At 41.5% G+C, this 21347-nt stretch overlaps 1 pseudogene; it reads right to left on the bottom strand.

Annotated features, from left to right (window-relative positions):
* Positions 1-5933: 5933 nt before the first annotated feature.
* LOC100759215 lies at positions 5934-6523 on the bottom strand (annotated as a pseudogene).
* Positions 6524-21347: the final 14824 nt, after the last annotated feature.

The following is a 21347-nucleotide window of genomic DNA, read 5'->3' as shown; positions in this document are numbered from 1 at the left end:
TGCTGGGATGTGACTAGCAAAAGTAAGAAGAAAATAATATTTTTAAAATATTGTCTCACATTGCCCAGGCTGCTCTCAAACTGCTAGGCTCAAGTGATCCTGCTCCAGTCTCCAGTGTAGCAACAGGCACATGACAGCTGAGAAAATAATTAATTATTATTACAATCAAGAATTCAAAACTGGAAAAAACAAAGCATCTTCAACAAATGGTGCTGACATAACTGGATGCTGGTGTGTAGAAGACTGCAGATAGATCCATATCTATCACCATGCACAAAACTTGAGTCCAAATGGATCAAAGACCTCAACATAAATCCAGCCACACTGAACCTCTTAGAAGAGAAAGTGGGAGGTACCCCTGAACGAATTGGTACAGGAGACAGCTTCCTGAACATTACACCTGTAGCACAGACACTGAGATCAACAATTAATAAATGGGGCCTCCTGAAACTGAGAAGCTTCTGTAAGGCAAAGGACACAGTCAACAAGACAAAAAAGCAGCCCACAGAATGGGAAAAGATATTCACCAACCCAACATCTGATAGAGGACTGATTTCTAAAATATACAAAGAACTCAAGAAGCTAGTCACCAAAACACCAAATAATCCAATTAAAAAGTGGGGTACAGAACTAAATAGAGAATTTCAATAGAGGAATCTAAAATGGCTGAAAGACACATAAGAAAGTGTTCAACATCCTTAGCCATCAGGGAAATGCAAATCAAAACAACTCTGAGATACCATCTTACTCCTGTCAGAATGGCTAAAATCAAAAACACCAAGACAGTTCATGGTGGAGAGAATGTGGAGAAAGAGGAACACTTCTCCACTGCTGGTGGGAGTACAAACTCACACAGCCACTTTAGAAATCAGTATGGCAGGTTCCTCAGGAAAATGGGAATCAGTCTATCACAAGATCCAGCAATTCCACTCTTAGGCATATACCCAAAAGAAGCACATTCATACAACAAAGACATCTGTTCAACTCTGTTCATAATAGTAACATTATTTGTAATAGCCAGAACCTGGAAGCAACCTACAACTGAAGAATGGATAAAAAAAATGTGATACATTTACAAAGCGTAGTACTACTCAGTGGGAAAAAAACCCAGTGGAATCTTGAATTTTGCAGGCAAATGGATGGAACTAGAAGAAACCATCCTGAGTGAGGTAACCCAGTCACAAAAAGACAAACATGGAATATAGACATAGAGCAAAGGATTACCAGCCTACAATCCTCACTGCCAAAGAAGCTAGAAAACAAGGAGAACCCTAAGAGGGACATACATGGTCCCCCGGAGAAGGGGAAAGGGACAAGATCTCCTGAGCAACTTGGGAGCATGAGGGAGGGGAGAGGGAGTTAGGAAAAAAGAGAATGGGAGAAGAGGAGGGGAGAGTTGGACATGAGAGAGCAGGAAGATTGAGTCAGGGGAAGAATAGAGGAGAGGAAGAAAAGAGATAATAGAGGGAGCCATTATAGGTTTAAAGAGAAATCTGGCACTAGGAAAATAGGATGACCCCCAATTAACAATCTAAGCAATAGTGGACAGGCTACCTAAAATGCCCCTCCCAGATAATGAAATTGATGACTACCTTATATGCCATCCTAGAGCCTTCATGCAGTAACTGATGGAAGCAGAAGCAGACACCCACAGCTAAACACTGAACTGAACTCCTGGAATCCAGTTGCAGAGAAGCAGGAGTGATGGAGCAAAGGGGTCAAGATCAGGCTGGAGAAACCCACAGAAACAGGTGACCTGAACAAGAGGGGAGCTCATGGGCCCCAGATTGATAGCTGGGAAACCAGCATAGGACCGATCCAGAACCCCTGAACGTGGGTGTCAGTTAGGAGATGTGGGCAATCTATGGGGCCTCTAGTGGATCAGTATTTATCCCTAGTATACAAATAGACTTTGGGATCCCATTCCACATAGAGGGATACTCTCTCAGCCTAGACACACAGGGGAAGGCCTAGGCCCTGCTCCAAATGATATGACAGACATTGAAGATTCCCCCATGAAAGGCCTCACCTCCCTGGGGAGCAGAAAGGGGATGGAATAGGGGATTGGTGGGGGTCAGGGGAGGAGGGGAGGGAGAGGGAACTGGAATTGACATGTAAAACAAGCTTGTTTATAATTTAAATTTTAAAAAAGGAATAAGGAAAAAAAAGAATTCGAAACTAGCCAGCATGATAGCACATGCCTTTAATCCCAGCATTTGGGAAATAGAGGTAGGTATATCTCTGAGTTCAAGGCTAGCCTTATCTACCTAGTGAGTTCCAGGCCTGCCAAAGCTAGGTAATAAGACCCTGTTTAGAGAGAGAGAGAGAGAGAGAGAGAGAGAGAGAGAGAGAGAGAGAGAGAGAAGGAGCAGATGATGGAGGGAAGGAGGGAGGAAGAGTGAGTATACAGCATCATCAATAAAATTTTGGAAGATCTTCCCTGCAAAGTAAAATTTTAACCCTTGAAAAGGTGTATTAGAGCTGGGTTGTGGTGGCATATGCCTTTAATCCCGGTATTTAGGAGGCAGAGGCAGGTGGATCTCTGTGAGTTTGAGGCCAGCCTGGTCTAAAGAGTGAGTTCCAGAACAGCCAGGCTACACAGAGAAATCCTGTCTTAAAAAAGGCATACTAAACTGAATAAACTGGAGGAAAAGAGCTACTCTATATGTGACACGTAGTTCTTCTTCATTACCAATAGCTTCTGGGTTGATTTTAAAGAAATTTTATAAGCAATAGGAATCCTCATTTATTGTTGGTGGGAATACAAAAATGGCACAGACACCTTGGGAAACAATACAATAGCTTCATACAAGACTAAATATGCTCTTCCATAGAATCCACCATCCTTTGCATTTACTTGAGGGAGCTGGCAAGTATGTCTCCAGGAAAAGCTGTACATAAGCTAGGCATGTGTCACACATAAATAAGGCTTGCTGTGATACAGCACCCAGAGGCAAAGGCAGGAGAACCATGAGTTCAAGGCCAGCCTGGACCAAACCTGCATATCAGTAGTCCTTCAACCAATGAGTAAATAAGCCATAGTTTCAACATCTACACACTAAAATATCATTCAGCTTTGAAGACACAAAGAGAAGAACATTAAATTGCTGTGGAGTATGCTCATTGTTAATAAAATGCTTTGCTGATAGCTAGGCAAAAAGTAAAGGTGGGGCCATCAGACTGATGATGCTGGGCGAAAGAAGGGAGGAGTCAGAAAGATGCTAGCCAACTGCTGGGGAAATAAGATGTGCTAGAGGGCAGGTAAAGCCACAACCTGTACAGACCACCAGACCCCTACGGTTAGCTAGTGGCAAGCTCCATTCTTTGACCCTCAGGCAGGCTTTATTTGTACAAGCAAGACATCACTACAATGTGGCAAAACAGAGATTAATAGAAATGGGTTAATTTAAATATAAGAGCTAGTTAGTAATAAGCCTGAGTTATCAATCAAACATTTACAATTAATATAAGCCTCTGTGTGGTAATTTGGAAATGGCTCCTGGGATGGGGAAAACTCTACCTATATTAAATACTTGTTACTAAGTCTAAGAAGCCAGTCTGGACTATGTACTGTGTAGTCCCAACTATAAAATATATGGAAGCAGTAGGAAGACTGGGGGTGCCAGGGATTGAGGGTAGGAAGGCTGTATATGCAGAGCACAGATTTTTAAGGACTATTCTGTATGATCTTGCAGTGGTGAATACATACATGTCATATGTATCTGCTGAAACCCATACAGTATATTGTTGGCTTTCTGTAGCCGTGGATTCTACTTTTTCGGATTCAACCAACCTCGGTTTACCTGTCTATGATAGTTGTATCTGTATTGTACATTTACAGATACTGTCTTCTCATTATTCTCCAGACAATACCATTTTGAAATACTTTACACTATTTACATTCTATTGGGTACTAGGAGTAAGTCAGAGATGGCTTGAAGTATATATGTATGGAATATGTGTGTACTTACTACATATGAAAATACTACATCATTGAATGTAAGGGACTTGGGCATCCATATTCATGGACTTTGGTATCCTGGGGAGGGGTCTGGGAACATTCCCCTTCAGGTACTGAGACAGACAGCAGTCCTAAAATACCAAGGAGGAATGCTAATGTGAGATTCAGACCTCAGTGAGTAGTAAGGGAAGAATATTGGCTCATCAATGGCAATGGATGTATGACACCAGTACAAGGTACTAATAACAGAGGGAAATAGAGGGAAGGAATGGAGGGTGCTGAGAGAATGGGTAGAAATGTATACGGGAGATCTCTACTTTCTACACTTTTTCTGCAACCCTAAACTGCTCGTAAAGTCTATTGACTTAATGTATTATAAATATGCAAAATGGGCAACAGTTGAGGACTCTATCATTCAGTTAGAAATAACTGGCTATCCCAGTACTTAGGAGGCTGAGAAGGGAGGATTTTGAGTTTGAGGACAGCCTGAACTATATGAAACTTTGTCTTGGAAAATGAATAAACACAAAGTGGCTAATAAACAGAAAACATTTTGAAAATTGTTAATAGTGAATGATTACAAATATAAATGGTAATGAAGCGCTCTGTATCCTTTTAGCTTTGAAAGGTATTTTAATTACAGTAAGAAGCGGGGACATAGCTCCGTTGTGTAGCACATTCCTAGCACATGTGATCTCCAGGACTGCAAAAAGAAATAAAGCACAAAACCAGATTTGTATACACCAGTAGTGGAAATAAAAACCATACTCTTCCCGAGCTGAATGTGGTGACTCACACCTGTGATCTCAGCACTTGGGAGGCTAAGGCAGGAGGATTGCCAAGGGCTTGTTGAGAATAACCTGAGCTACAGAGTGAGACTGTCTTACAAAACCAAAACAAACAAAAGGAAACCACGCTGGAAAGAAACTGCCTGGCATGAACCTCAGTGTGTTTACTTCTTTTGGTGTGTTTGTTCTCTTCTAGAGATCCACACTAGAAAGGCTTGTATGTGTCTGTGTGTCTTTATGTGATACTGAAAAATTAGTACAACAAATGGGTGAATTATTGAATGTTCACATGACATATGACACAAACTATAAAGTTATGCTTTTGAAGAATATTTAATGAGAAAATGCTCAAGCTATATTTAAACTTTTGCATGTGTATTGTGGAATGTGTATGTGTTTGCCTGTTCACATGTGTGTGGGCCCATGTGTGTATATGTGGGGGTCCACGTGTGTGCACATGTGTGTGAAAACCAGAGGTGATCATCTAGTGCTTTCTTCAATCACTTCCAACTTACAGACTGAAGCAGGGTGTCTTATTTGAGCCCAGAGCTTGCTAATTCAGCTAGTCTAGCTACCCACATTACTCTGGAGATCTCTGTCCACACCTCCCATTGAGTGGGATTCCAAATGGGCTGCACCTACCCAGCATTGACATAGGTTTTAGGGGCCCAAACTCCAGTTCTCACATTCTCCTCCTTCTTACACTTTACCTGCCGATCCATCTCCTGACCCTTTCAATGTAGACTGTTTGTTTGTTTGGAGGGTTTTGTTTCATTGGTTTTTTGAGACACTGTCTCACTATGTAGCTCTGGCTGTCCTGGAACTCACTCTGTAGACCAGACTGGTGTTGAACTCATAGAGATCCAATGGTCTCTGCCTCTCAAATGCTGAGATTAAAGGTGTGCACTACCACACCCAGTTTCTATGTAAATTTTTTGTAAGTCCATAAACTATTTATTCCATTTCCAATTCTCTGGAAATCTTCTAAATTCAAGTTTCAAAATGGCACACCAAATTCAACAAGGTAGAAGATGTCATTAAGGCAACAATTTCACCATCATAGCTATGCCCAGAGTTCTGATTTCACCATATCCCTTCCCTCATCCTTCAGGACTACCTAGTCCTGCCTACTGCTTCTCAGCAACAGTTGTCCAGCATCCAGAAGTCCTGAACAGTCCTCAGCCTCACAAGCTGGGGGCAATCCAATTAAGGATCCTCATGACAATTTCAAAGCCAAGGAAGCAGGCTGCATTGGCTGGGAAGGCTCTTATCATTACTGCATTGAATCCTTTGTACAAGGAAGAGTCTCTCAACACATCTCTGAAACCATTAGGATATTTTCCAGGAGGTGCAGTCTGGAATCCAGACTTGAGCATATCTGGTGGGATTGCCACAGCCCAGTTTGAAGATCCCCGAAAAGCCTGAAGCCACCAAGATCTGAAGTACACTGAGGTCACTGACACTTTCCCTCTGGAGTGAAGAGATTTTTAAGCCATTCATATGTCATGAAATACATCCCACTGACTAGAATACCTTGCACGAAGGTGAGCACAGTCCCTTTGTAGAAGCCACGGATCCCAAACTCCTGATAGAGCTTCTTTGAGCAGTCCAAGGTACCATTGTATTTGGTTTCCCCTGAAGAAGCCTGAATCTGCAGTAAGAATTTGATCCATTCTCCAGGGGTCATGATTCTTGGGGTGAACACACCAAATAACATCCCAGCTTCAAACAGCTGTAGGAAGCTCAAAAAGGCTGCCACATCTACTTCAGACATACAAGCCAAGCACACAGCTGACAGATGAACAGTCAAAAGACTTTGTTTTATGTTTCTTTTCATTTAAACAGAGGTCTTACATTGCCCAGGATGGCCTTGGCCTCTTAACACAGGCCACGGGACCAACTTACAGGGTCTCAGAAAAAGACTATAATAATTTACTTGTCATTAAATTTGATTTTCACTTTTTTTGAAGTTTTTTTTATATATCTGCAATTTGAACTGGATCCTGAATTCCTCCTTACCTATAAGGCTACAAAATCAGCTTTTCGTCACTGTAGTAAAATGCTTGAGGCAGCTGACTTTATAGAGCTCAGTGGTTTATTTAGCCCACAGTTTGGGACATTCAGAGACTTGGTACTTCAATCGGCTCAGTACTGGTAAACATTTTAAAGTGAATAGAGATGGCAATCCAAGGTTGTGGTAGAGGTTGATTTTGATTGACTCATCCATGTGTTTCAAGACATGCTTCAATAGATATGAGGGGCTCCTATTAAGCCCCACATCATTTCCTTATTTTTTAGTTCTTATTAGTATTTCTGATGCTGTAAGGGTAAAATCCTCCATTCTAGAGTTGGGAGTGTAGCTCAGTGGTCATGTTTGCCTAACATCTGGAAGGCCTGGAGATCGACCCCAAGGGAAAATTCTTGATTCTGCTTCCTCATATTCCTCACTTTGTCTCGTACCACCATGGACAAGAAGACAATACAAGTAAAAACAGCTAGACAGTGGTGGTGCACGCCTTTGCTCCCAGCTCCAGAGAGGCAGAGGCAGGTGGATCTTTGTGAGTTTGAGTGAGGCCAGCCTGGTCTCCAGAGCAAGTTTCAGGACAGCAAAGACTACACAGAGAAACCCAGTCTCAAAAATAAAAACAAGTATAAGCCATGCCTGTTACATAGTAGGTGAGCAGTAATGCTTCCTATACTTGAAAGGATAATTTTTAAACTCAAAATTAACAAATCATCAAGGAAATAGTCACCTAGATACCGGGAGGCCAGAGCAAATGTCCCTGTTGTGTGATATTTTGATCATATTCTGACAATAAAGTTTGACTTGAGTCAGAGGGCAGAGCTAGCTACCAGCTGGGCAAAATTAATCAAAGAGGTTTTAGATGACTAAGGACAGATAGGAGACAGGAAGTAGTAAGATCTTCCCTTGTGGGCTGGAGAGATGACTCAGAGATTAAGAGCACTGACTGCTCTTCCAGAGGTCCTGAGTTCAATTCTCAGCAACTACATGGTGGCTCATAGTATATATGCAGGCAGAATACTGTATATATAATAAATAAATAAATCTTTTTTTAAAAAAAAAAGATCCTCTTTTACTTTTTGGATGGAGGAATGGAAGAGATAGAAGGTTACTGGTGGCTTCATCATCACTTATCTGATCATTCAGGGTCTTACGCCAGTATCGGACTCTTGAGTTTTTATTGATAAAGAATAATTAAACACTTCACATCCTGGGATTCTAAGACAGCTTAAAAGGAAGCTTGGCCCTTTTTCCAGGTTGGAGTGTGAGTGCCCAGAGAGAGTATGATACAAACACTTCCACTCACCACGGAACTTCTCAGACTTGTCCAGTCTTTACACAAAGCAACACCTTCCAACTACTTGACATTGGAAACATGTATTTGATCATCTAACTCAGTTTGCCAACAAGAGTTAGCAGTTTTTTGCCTGCTTATCTGTCTCCTAGACTAGCAGCTAAAAGCTAATTCCCTATAATGACTTTTTAAAGAAAATCCTTCATGTCTCTTTTGTTCACTTTCAACATAGCCAGTAGGGTGCATCTGTGTGTCATAACTTTGGGGCAATTTCTGCCCAAATTCATGCTTGTCCACCAGTTTTAAAAATCTCAAATCTAAAAGACCTCAATCAAGTTTGAATGTAATTTATTCCTACTCAGAGAAAGGGTTTAAACAATCTCCCAGAGGAATCAATAGCATTTCCTGGAGGTTGGGGTATAGCTCAGTGTTAGGAGCACGTGCCTAGCAACAAGCATGAGGCCCTGGGTGCAGCCCTTAGCAAACCTGGGGAGGAGGGAGCTGATGCATGAGCATTAGGTGAAGAGGTTCCAGACTCCTTGGGAAGATACATTTAATTTTGAGTTTTAAAATCTACCCTTTCAGGTACAGGAAGCATTACTGATCACCTGCTAGGTGACAGGCATTGTTTTCACTTTTATTATCTTACCTTAAACAAAACAAATGCTTATTAGATGTGTTGTGTCCACTATAGTATAAGACAAAGTGAGGAAAGTGGATAAGTGGAACCAAGGGGAAGAGGATTATTTCAATTTAAATCAATTCTAAATTATCAGGCCCTCCCCCTTTCTATTCCTCCATTTATCATCCATTCACAGACCATTCAGGAATTGAAATCTCATGCCTAAGCCTTTGTCTCCTTAGGATTTGAACAGTTAAACATCTAAAAATTTGCCTCATCCTCCTGGACTTCTCAAAGGTGACTGGGTTTAACACAAGTTCATGGTTTCCCTATCACATCCCCCTCTCCCCCCTAATCTCTTCACTCAGCTTCCTTCTGTGTTACCCAGTATCAATAAACTAGCCATCCTGTCACCATGACAACTTTCCCTACCTCCATGTGAAAGCCATCTACAATCTGTCAAAACTCACTTTCCCTCTGTTGTCTCCACTTCTGTTACTGAAGCATGCGTGTTTACATTTAATAACCTCCTACCCACCCTCCCTAGACCCTTTCTAACCTCTGCCAAATATATTTGCCATGCCAGAGTAAAAACAAAAATGACTCAACTGCATACCAAGTCCCCTCAACAGCTCCTACCATAGATCCTTATATACATTGTATTAAATTAAAATGATCTTCTCTCCTTAATAACCGGAACTTCTTTTTGAGGCTGAGTCTCACTGTATAGCTCTGTCTGGCCTGAAACTTGCCATGTAGACCAGACTGGCCTCGAATTCACCAATATCCACCTGCCTCTGCCTCCCGAGTACTGGGATTAAAGGTGTGTGTAACACTAAAAATAAAAGACCCAGAGACAGATATTGGGGTTCAAAGTTCAAGCTGAATATCAGAAAAGCAAAACAGCTGGCCACTAGCTTCTTACCTCTACCTCAGGCTGAATGGGCTATATAGGTACAATACCTTGAACTATATTAGAAACCTATGTACAATATGTCTTAACAAATTAATCTCAAATTTTATCAATATACAATATTTGTATACAACATACAGAAGTCCAATCAAATGTGAAATATTTCAAACTAGTAGCTGCTTTTTAGAGTAGATTCAATAATGTACCTTTTTTATGTCATCATATCTAGAAGTAAAAAGTATTCATTCTCGAGCCACACTGAGGAGAGGTTACAATCTGAGGCTTAGTGAGAGCTCATGGAGATAGGATCAGCTCGTTCAGCCTGAGGTAGAAGTAAGAAGCTAGTGGCCAGCTGCTTTGCTTTTCTGACATTCAGCTTGAAGTTTGAACTCCAATATCAATCTCTGGGTCTTTTATCTTTTGTGTTACAGGTGTGCATGATCACACCCAGCGCCCAACTTTTTCACATTTCTAGTGAAGCAACAATTTCCTGTGGAGCTTTGCTTTCCTTTATAATGAGGTCAAATCTCTACTTTTCAATTCTGTGCAATTCTTTAATATTGCTCATCAACTTTGGTTTCTCTTCAGATTGTATAAATCTTTTGCCTTTTAATATTGCTTATCAAGTTGAAATCTGATATCTATCTGTTAAGATGTCTCACTAATCTCAGGTGTAGGTCACAGTTAATATCTTCTTCTTCTTCTTTTTTTTTTTAAGTACATACCAACACCACGTTTGGAACATAGTTGTTGGGCAGCTATTTATTGGGTAAATAAATGCATGAATTCCTACATCAAATCTTCTCCCAATAATAAATGCCAGCCAAAAGGAAAACTAAACATTCTCTTGAACAAAAGAACATATGAAAATTACTTAGTGTTTTGTAGGTGCACATGTTTATAAAAGTGTACCTACTTTATAACTCCCACAAAGCCAGGTTCTGCAAGCTACCCTTCTGTGAATTTCTGGAGACCAGGACCCAGGATTGCTATTTCTTTCCAGAATGCAAATAACAGTATACTTCTATTCATCTAATTCCTAATGTTCTTTGCTTTGCACATACAGACTGTGAACACAAAGACACATGAGCCCAAAAGACAGGAAGAGTGCCAAGGACATCCACTTGCCTGGTGGTCACGTTGTCTTGGAGGAACAAAGTACATGTAGGCACTTAGCTATTCAGTCCTAAGGCCAAGGTGAAAACTATGTTCTAGAAAGAGAATTATGTCTGAATACAGGACAGAAGATTCAGAATGTCAGATTAGCTCTCTCCATGTGTGAGTGAGCTACTCAGAGGAATGGAAGATGAAAGGGTTTAAGTGTGTGAGTTCATTTAAGGACACATCCCAATAAGGAAAAGCAGGGCAACGTCTGATTGTTTTAGAAAACAGTGTGAAGGGAATTGTTTGGCACTGATTGTACATAACAAACTCACAATCTTGTCTTTAAATATGAAACCCAAATCGCCTCCTCTAAAATAATGCTTCCTATCAAGAGTGCTTAGTGACTACTCACAGGAAGAAACACAGGCCTGGAGGTGGAACCCTCAGCTCTCCTCAGACAATGACTCCCACTTAGAATCTGGTCAAGGCACTTCCGGTTCCTGCCCCATTTCTCTGCTACTCACTGACTCTGTGGCTCTCGAGAGGCTGCGGTGCTTCAAGGTTGAATATTTTAACATCCTTAAAGTCCCTTCCAGTTCAGAATCACTTGATTTGGGCCTGTGTTTCTGCCAGGGGATTAGAGTCACATTAACAGTTTGTCCAGTTGCATGAACATTTGATGAAAAGGTTCTAGACTCCGAAGAAGGATCCATTCATAGGAGGAATTGATGTAAACTTAATAAAATGGGTAAAGAAGCCTGCCCTTTCTTTTTAAACAGGAACTAATAAAAGCTGGTGTGGTGGTGTGTCCTAGTTAGGGTTACTATTGCTGCCATGAAACACCATGACCAAAGCAACTTGGGGATAGAAAGGGTTCATTTGGCTTATACTTCCATATCAATGTTCATCATCGAAAGAAGTCAGGACAGGAACTCAAACAGGCAGGAACCTGGAGGCAGAGGATGATGCAGAGGTCATGGAGGGGTGCTGCTTACTGGCTTGCTCCTCATAGCTTGCTCAACCTGATTTTTTATAGAACCCAGGAGCACCACCCACCATGGGCTTCACCCTCCCACATCAATCACTAATTAAGAAAATGCCCTACAGCCTGATCTTACGGAGACATTTTCTCAACTGAGGCTCCCTTCTCTCTGATGACTCTAGCTTGTGTCAAGATGACATAAAACTAGCCAAGATATGTTGGGAGGCAGTAGTGTGGCTACTTGGGAGGTCCATCAGTTAAGGTCACAAGTTCAAGATAATCCTGGGCTACAACTGGGAGACCCTTTTCAGAAAAGAACACTCTGTCCCAGTAATCCAAGAGCTTTGGAGGCAGAAATGGGAGGTTTGCTGAGCTTCAGAGGGATTCTACAACAGCCTGGATGGCATATGATGACTTTGTATAGGGGAGGAGGTTGCTATGAGTGTGGGCCACACAAATTCAGGGTGCTCCAATCACCTGCTGCTTCCTCCCCCAAAAGAGAGACACCTCGTCCCATCTTAGGAAGACCAAATGTCAGCCACTTGATCCATAAGACCAAGAATATGTGGTGTAGATGGAAGTCCTGTTTGCTCAACTCCTCTGCCAGAAAAAAAGGACTCTGAAGTTAATTCTTTGCTTTGTTTCACGGTTGCCAGATATACTGCTTTGCCCAGGCTTTTCGTGATGGTTTGTTTGTTTGTGTGGTTTTTATAAGACGGGGTCTCACTATGTACCCCAGGGTAGTTTCCATCCATCAAGCCTCCTGCCTCAGCCTCCCAAGTGCTAAGATTAACAGCATGCATTGGTATATCTGTCCCCTTATAAAAAATACTCCTTTACTTTGAGATTATAACATATAATATAATTACATCTTCACTTTGCTCCCTCCAAGTCCCCCCATATCCCTCCTTGCCCTTTTTCAAATTCATGCCCTCTTTTTTCATTAAATGTTGTTATGTATGTGTGTATGTAATATATATTATATATGTATTACATGTGTGTAATAATATATGTGCGTATATATATATACACAAACATATATATTCCTAAATACATAAATACAACTGCTCAATCTGTATATCGCTACTTGTATACAATTGGCTGAAAACATACAAACAATTGGATAGCCAATTGGTGTGCTCTTCCCTGAGGAAGACTGTTTCTCCTGCTGTCAGCATCTCCAGTTGCCTGTAGTTCTTTGTTAAGGCTTCCTGAGCTCTCCCTACCACTTTGGCATGTCTATTGTCCTTTTACAGCTCATGTTTAGGTGGTCACATTGGTGAGACTTCATGGGTGTAGCTTCTGACATTCCTAGGAGAAAGTGCCTCACAGCAAACCCCTTGTTACCATAAGAAAAGAAGCTACAGAAAATAGAATTTGTTAAAGTAATTCTCAAATTTAGCACCTATGACTATAAAATCTCTAACATGTAGCAAAGTATAATTTTCATGAGTAAGCTGAGAAACATATTTGGCTATAATACACATCTATCATTTCTCAGACAAGCTTAATGTCAACTCCCTTTGGAATCATGTTGGCTTCTGTTACAGATTGACTTGAATCTTACACAGACATGATAAAAAGGAATTTTGCTTTGAAAGACCACAATGAGTTCATTTTTTTAGTCTCCAGTACTATAAACTTACTCTGAACATTTTCAGACTAAGCTGATCTTTCAATATTTATGTAATGTATGTAAATAACACATGGCCCTTCAGGCAATGCTGCTAACATTCCAACAAAGCAAGTACTCCAAGGACCCACTGTTGTCACTGGCGTCTCAAGGCTTCCAGTTCAAGTTACCCAGTGACTGTGGGCACCACCCTCATCCTATTGGATTCCTTATGAATAACACAAGCATAAGGACGCTTGTAATTAGCTATAGTCAGACATCCCTCTTTGAAGTTCCCAAGAGCCAACTGTTCCGGGTTGTCCACAATCGTTTATTAGTTGCTCAGATTACAAAGCATATCTTAATTTACTCAAAGCAAAGAGGCATTCTTTCATGTTTTAAATCTAAGTGTCAGTATCACTAACTTAAACACAGAATCTGCACATAGAAACAATCTGTTTTCATGGAAAATAGCACCATCAATAGATTTGAACATATAACCCCTTTTGTTTTAAGAGAATGGTTACTAACATTGAAAATGGTCAAGTCCCTATAAAAGGAAAAGATAATATTTTCCACGTAAGGTATACCATGCATTTCAGTGATAGTGACTCAGTGCTCATAGCAAATTGCTCATCTTAAGATGGTGGAGCAGGAATATGAGGTACACCTGTAACTCCAGCACTTAGGAGGTTGGTCAGCGTTATCCTCAGCTACACAGAGTGTCTAAGACCACTCAGGCTACATGTGACTGTCTCAAAACAAAATGGCAACATAAAGTTGAGTAAGAATGCTCTGGGGACACTGCCATCTAAATTCATCACGGCTGGCTACTCCTCCCACCCCCACTGCATCAAGTCTTAAACCTCCTCTTTTTGTTTTGAAAGTCTTTGTCTGAACTTCCTGGTGACTCTATATCCCATTTTTTTTCAAGATTTATTTTAGTTTTAGTTTTGTGCCCTTGTGTCAGGGAGGAGTAAGTGCACATAAATACAGATACCCTCAGAGACCAGATGAAGGCATCAAATCCCTGAACCTGGACTTACAGGTAATTATTACTCCAGACCTCTGCAAAAGTAGTACAAGATTTTACCCCTGAGCTGTCTCTCCAGACTCTACATCCTATTTTTATATAGGAAATTTGATATAAGAAAAAAAATCCCATGCTTATTTTCATCTATCACCATAGTAACTACACATCAACAGCCCTGTAAAACATTAGACCAAGACAAAATCATATAATCAAGAAGCAAGTATTTCCTGAGCATTGGCTCTCTGAGCCAGTTTGGTTCATGTGATGGCCAAACACAGTCTCCACTCACAGTAATAGAATCAACTGTACCCTTCCCCCAGCCCTTGAGAGATAATATGAAGTCTGTGTGGAATTGTGCACTATCCCATCTTGTGCAAAATATGTAATGGTAGAAACAAAATTAGGGCTAAAGACCTGAGTTCAGATCCTTAGTCCCCACCAAGTTATAGTGGCCATACCTGTACTCCCACCACTACGAAAGCAGAGTCAGGAGAAGGGGGATTCCTGGGGCTTATGGCCAGCCACATACGTGGTACACATACATATTTGTAGGCAAAACACTCACACACATAAGGTAAAGTAAATTAGTCCTTAGAAGGTGTTAGTATAAAATAATAATCATGTGGAGAGCAGTTGAGGAAGACAACAGACAGCACCCTCCAGCAACCACAGGCACACACACTGGCATGCACCTGGACCAAGAGCCAAACGGAAGATAAACTTTGCTATCAGGTGTGTCATAAGTGGCTTCCCAACATTTAAGCACAACTATGAGTTCCATCGAGGGAGTGATTCCCCTCTCCAGCAGGAAAGTCACTGGAACTCCGATGAGTCACTTGTTGATATGAATGTGACATCAGCTTGCATCCGCAGTTCAATCCCATAATTTTTCCATGTGCTCTTAAAAGTCTAAAGTGATGATTTTGTGAGCTGCACATTCCTCAGATAAACATGACAGACTTTACAATGTTATGCAGCCAAGCAACAGTCATCCAGTGGCTGGCCCTCTGCCAGACAGGGCAGATCACAGCAGCACAGCACAGTCACTTCTGTGTTTATGCTCCTGTCTCCCCACCAACCCTCATAACGCTCAGGTGTTATAACACCTCAACTATTACAACATGCAGATTGACAAAGATTGATGCGAACGACGAAGTTGTGTTCTCATTGGCAAATGCTTCAGATAATTAAAATAAAGATAACAGCAGTGAAGTTAGTAAACGGAACCTAACAATAAGGAAAACAATGGTTTACAGTGTAGAAAACAAAGGGTCCTGGCCTAGAGTCATAGAATCCTTCAGATGGACAGTGTGTTATAGGATATCTAGTTTAACCAGCCACCTGATACAGATACTTTTCTTTTTTTCTTCTTTTTTGTTGTTGTGTTTTTCGAGACAGGGTTTCTCTGTGTAGCCCTGGCTGTCCTGAACTCACTCTGTAGACCAGACTGGCCTTGAAGTCAGAGGTCTGCCTGCTTCTGCCTCCCCAGTACTGAGATTAAAGGTATATGCCACACCTGGCCCTCTTTTTTAAAAAAACATTTGTTTCTCCCTCTTTCTTCTCTCTCTCTCTCTCTCTCTCTCTCTCTCTCTCTCTCTCTCTCTCTGTCATACACACGCACACACACACACACACACACACACACACACACACACACACACACAGAGATATCTTCTGGAGCAGCGTGACGTGGGTGCTGGAACCAAACTTTGATAGTCTGCAAATCTGCAAGTGCTCAGAGCTGCTGATCCAACTCTCCAGCCCAGACACCTTTCCCACACTCTCCTTGACAGCAGGCACTCGGCCTCTCCTTGTCCCCGTGTGAAGAATACACCGCCAACATCAAGTCAAACTATGCTTTGCTGAATCTTCCTCTCACCAGCTGTTCTGCCCCTCCCTGCAGCAGTTCAGTTGTTTTGGTTTTATAAAGTACATCATGATGGCACCTGTCCCCTGCTGTTCCCTGCTGTCCCTGGACAGCACCTTACCCCAACCCCTGGTTTTTACTTTCCTGATTTCTGTGACTCCACATTATATAATCACATCTGAGGAATAGATGCAAAAATAGATTCCTTGCTAGGATCCACAGATAGGCAAGTACGTAGTGTTTGCCTTTCTGGGTCTAGGTTATCTCACTCAGGATAACATTTTCTAGTTCCATCCATTTCCCTGAAAATTTTATTTTTTTGCAGCTAAATAGTATTCTGTAATGGATATATGCCACATATTCATTATCTATTCTTCAGTTTGAAATGACCCACATGAGATAGTTATTGACAACCAAACTGATTAAGCCAATTAAAGTTTTAGGTCCTTTTTATTGATGGCCAGACCAAGAGCAGGCTTGTGCCTCTGAAAAGCCTCTTCATGCCCAAGCTCAGGGATGCAGAGTTTTAAAGACAAAACTACCAAGACCATAATTTACATCAAAGTTAGATGAAGGTCAGCATAACCTTGAACTGTTCATTCCTGACAGAGCGTGGTAGTTATTTTAGACATAACTTGTCAATTATTTTTGACTTATATCTTTTCTTGTTGTTTCATTTACTTAATGATTTTGATTAATACATCTGGACCATGGTCAAGGCCATGGAAATCCCAAATCACGTTGACAAGGCAGTCGTGACTGTTGTGGGAAGGGGGGTAGAAACTGTCTAAGCACACAAAATGGAATTGGAACAAAATGATGCTACTTTAGTCATTTCAGGTTGAAGGACATTTAGGTCATTTCCATTTCCTAGCTATTGTGACTAGAGCATCAACAAACATGGCTGAGAATCATCTGTGGAGTAGGATGTTAAGTCCTTGAGCATACGCCAAGGGGTGGTATAGGTGGGTCATATGGTGGATCTACTTTTAGCTTTTTGAGAATTCTCCACATGATTTCCATGGTGGCTGCAGTCCCATCAATAGTGAATGGGTTCTGCTCCCCACTCCTTGCCAGCTTGTTGTCAACTGTTTCTTTAGCTGCCGAATGGGGTGAGAAGAAATCTCAGAGTACTTTTAATTTGTATTTCCCTAATTATTAAGGAGGTGCTAAGAAAGAGGACAAAAGAAAAATGGGGGGCAGACTTTAAATTGGGGAGAGGGAGAAATGGCTATACAGAGAAAGGGGAGAAGGATAAATAGCACTAAGGATGTTGGAAAAGCCATAAGAAAACATTTCATGTTTAATATATGTAATTATGTATAAATATACATTTAATATACAACATATATTTAAACATTGTACAAGTTGTTTGACTTTTTGTGCCTCAGTTCCTCAGCTGTCTAAAAGGAGGGCAGTAGTAACCATAATGTCTACCTACTAGAGCTGAGGAGACTGAGTGCTAGCATGTGTGATGTACTTAAAACTGTATCTAGTGTAGTGCTTTTGCCTGACATGGTGGGACACACTTGTAATCACAGCACTTGGGAAGTAGAGGCAGGTAGATTTCTGTGAGTTCAAGACCAGCCTGGTCTACAGAGTAAGTTCCAGCCCAGTCAGAGCTACACATTGATACCTTATCCCAAACAAACACACAAACACACAAACACACACACACACACACACACACACACACACACACACACACACACACACACCCCCCACAGCATGTAATACAAGAATAAGCATCTAGCAATGTTGTTATTATTTATTTATTTATTTATTTTTCTTTCTCCCCACTTCTCCAGCTCTCTGTCTGTCTCTCTCCAAATACTGGGATTAAGCCTGGGGCTTTGCACAAGCAAAGCAAGTATTGCCACCGTCTTAGGGTTTTCTAGTGCTATGAAGAGACACCATGACCACAGCTACTCTTATAAAGAAAATACTTAACTAGGGTGGTGTTGTGGGATATTTGTACACTGTGAAGAGATGTCACTGTGATTGATTTAATACAAGGCTGAATGGTCAATAGCTAGGCAGGAAAGACAGGCAGGACTTCCAGGCAGAGAGAGAAAGAGAATAATTGAGGTGTGCATGACACCATGGAGACAAGGAACAAGTCAGACACACAGAATGAGAGAGAGGTAAAGGCCATGTAGTAGAACACAGGTTAATAAAAGTACCAGTTAATTTAAGTTATATGAGCTAGTGGGACAAGCCTAAATTAAGACCAAGCTTTTATAATTAGTAAGTCTCTGTGTTGTAATTTGCAGGCTGGTGGTCCAATGGAAAAAAAAATTGACTACAGGCTTGCTCACTTAGTTTCGGAGGTTCAGTCCATTATCATCATGGCAGGGATCATGGCAGCATGCAGGCAGATGTGGGTGCTGGCTACATCTTGGCTTGCAGGCATCAGGAAGTCAACTGAGACACTGGGTGATATCCTGAACATAGGAAATCTCAAAGCCTGCCTCCATAGTGACACATTTCCTCCAACAAGGCCATACCCACTCCAACAAAGCCACACTTTGTAATTGTGCCACTCCCTATGAGATTATGGGGGCCAATTATATTCAAACTACAACAGCCACCAAGATACAAATTCAGCCATTATTTCTATAGTATGTGTATATTCATGTGTATGTGCACATATGTGCAAGTGTAAGGGCACAGTGTGTGTGTGTGTGTGTGTGTGTGTGTGTGTGTGTGTGTGTGTGTAGAAACCAGAGGTCAATGATGGCAGGTACAATTAAATTTTTCTCCATCTTATTTTTTTTGATACAGGCCACTTATTGGGTACTGGGTCTTGCCAATTAGCATTGGCTGGGTGGCTAGTAGCCCCAGGTATTCTATTCTCTCTACCTGCCTAACACTGGAATTACAGGCAAAGGCCATCAAGACCGGCTTTTTCCATAGATGCTTACACTCACTTTGTGCTTGCCAGGCAAGCATTTTCCCTCCTGTGCTGTCTCCCCAGCCCCTTTGCCATCATTTCTATAATGCTCCAGTTTGGTAGATGAGGACACTGCAGTGAAGGCATTGGGTGACATAAGTATGGCAGTTTCAATTATTGTCAAATCACTACAAGAATCAACATTTTTACCTCTTTACTATTTCTTATATATTTGCTGTTCAGTTAGTTTTGCATGCTAGCTTTGCATGTTGGTCTATTTTTAAACAGATTCCATTCCAGAATTCCTTTCAGTGTCTGGTTTATTCTGAGTTTGGAACTGAAACTATGGCTTCTTCCTAAGAAATACTCCTACTACTATAGTTTTACCATTAAATAAAATTATCTAGTATTAACTCAAAGGTGGCAAAAGTATATTTGGAAAACAGTATATTATAAAATGTATCAAAATTCATACAACTGGGCTAGGTCTGCTGATAAATTCTTGTAATCCTAGTTAGTGTTCAGGAGACTGAAGCAGGAACGTCACAAGTTTGAGGCTAGCATGAGCTACATAGCTAGTTCCAGCACAGCCCTGGCTACTCAGCAAGGCTCCGTTTCAAAAAGTAAATTAAAATTAGCCTTTAACATTGATATATTGGCTTAGCAATAAAAATATAAGCTATAAAAATGCATCTATGCCATGGAGTCTCTACTTGACTTACTTGGCTCTCCAAGCTGAGATATTCAGGAGCGCTCTGCTATCAACAGCACAAAAAACCTGCCGTGTGCATTATGCAAGAGAGGAAACCGAGCCCAAATGGAGCAGGGAAACATTACTATTTAAATTGTCACACCAGTAGCAACACAACTGAAAATGACACCCCCGCAGTATTGTTTTTCCCAGAGAGTGAGTTTCACAAGCCCTCTGTGTACAGCTCCGTGTCTACACTTGTGGATTCCTCCTCCTCTGAGCCTCTTTCTGACTCTAACAAAGGAAAGGAGAGAGAAGCCCATCTGTTAGCGGGGCTTGTCAGATTTCCATGGTGCCGGGCCAGCAGATACAGTGGCAGGATCGCTCTGTGAACAAGCAAGGGAGAGAATCAGCTGTCTTCAGAGGCCGGGGCTCTGAAGATGGCCTTGAAGTCATGGGCAGATGCCAAGGAGGCTGCAGTGGCCCGTGCTTTACATTGGTTAGAAGAGAAGGAGCAGGGTCCTGGAGCAGGTCCCTCCACCCACTAGCTGTGGGCTCTCAATGGCTTTCTCTTGGGCACTTGGCCACGGACTTCTGTCTTCGTGTTCACTAGAGTATAGAAACACACTTAGGAAGAGAAAGAAATATGATAGGTTTTGGGGTTTTTGAAACCAAGTATTTGTAGTTTAGGCTGTCCTGAAACTCACTATGTAGCCCAGACTGGCCTCCAACCCACAGTGGCCTGCCTGCCTCAGCCTTCCAATTGAGGATTACAGGCATGAACTACCACACCTGGCCAAACAAATTTTTTTCTGGAGGTGGGGAGGACAGGGTCTCACTGTGTAGTCCCTGGTTGGCCTTGAATTTGCTTCAATTCCCTGCCTCTGCTTCCAGAGTGCTAGGATTATAGGTATGTGTCACCACACTTGGCAAGAAGTGATTTTTATAGCAGAAAATAATAAAACACAGTATATTGTATATTTTGCATGTATACTGTACATTATATGTGTTTGCATATACATATACATACATACCTACATGGCGGTGGTGTCCCACACCTTTAATCCAAGCACTCAGGAGACAGAAGCAGACAGATCTCTGTGAGTTGGAGGCCAGCCTGGTCTACAAAATGAGTTCTAGGACAGTCTCCAAACTACACAGAGAAACCCTGTCTTGAAAACCAAAACCAAATCAAAACAAAACAAGAAAACATACATACCTACATATACACACACACACACACACACACACACACACACACACACACACTTGGGTGCTTTTACAGAACACAGAGACACCCTCCTTTACACAGGAGAAACAGTAGCTCCGGGTTCCACTGAGGACTGAAGTTTCTCATGGGGAGAACCTGTAACTTCAGACAGGCAATTAATTCTTTAGGTTGGTGGATTGAGAAGTCCATGATCCCAGCATGCCAGGCAGTTAGCAATATTTTTATGAAGGGCCTGAGAAATCCCGTGTCACAAAGCTTAGCCAAAGAATGACGGAGAGAGGAGAAGGAGCATATAGAATGAAAACAACATTGCTGACATCCAGGTTAATAAAG

This window comes from Cricetulus griseus, chromosome 2 (genome assembly GCF_003668045.3).
Source record: "Cricetulus griseus strain 17A/GY chromosome 2, alternate assembly CriGri-PICRH-1.0, whole genome shotgun sequence".
In the NCBI taxonomy this organism is placed as follows: Eukaryota; Metazoa; Chordata; class Mammalia; order Rodentia; family Cricetidae; genus Cricetulus; species Cricetulus griseus.
Note: the sequence above shows the minus strand (reverse complement) of the source record. Positions and strands in the feature narration are given on the sequence as shown.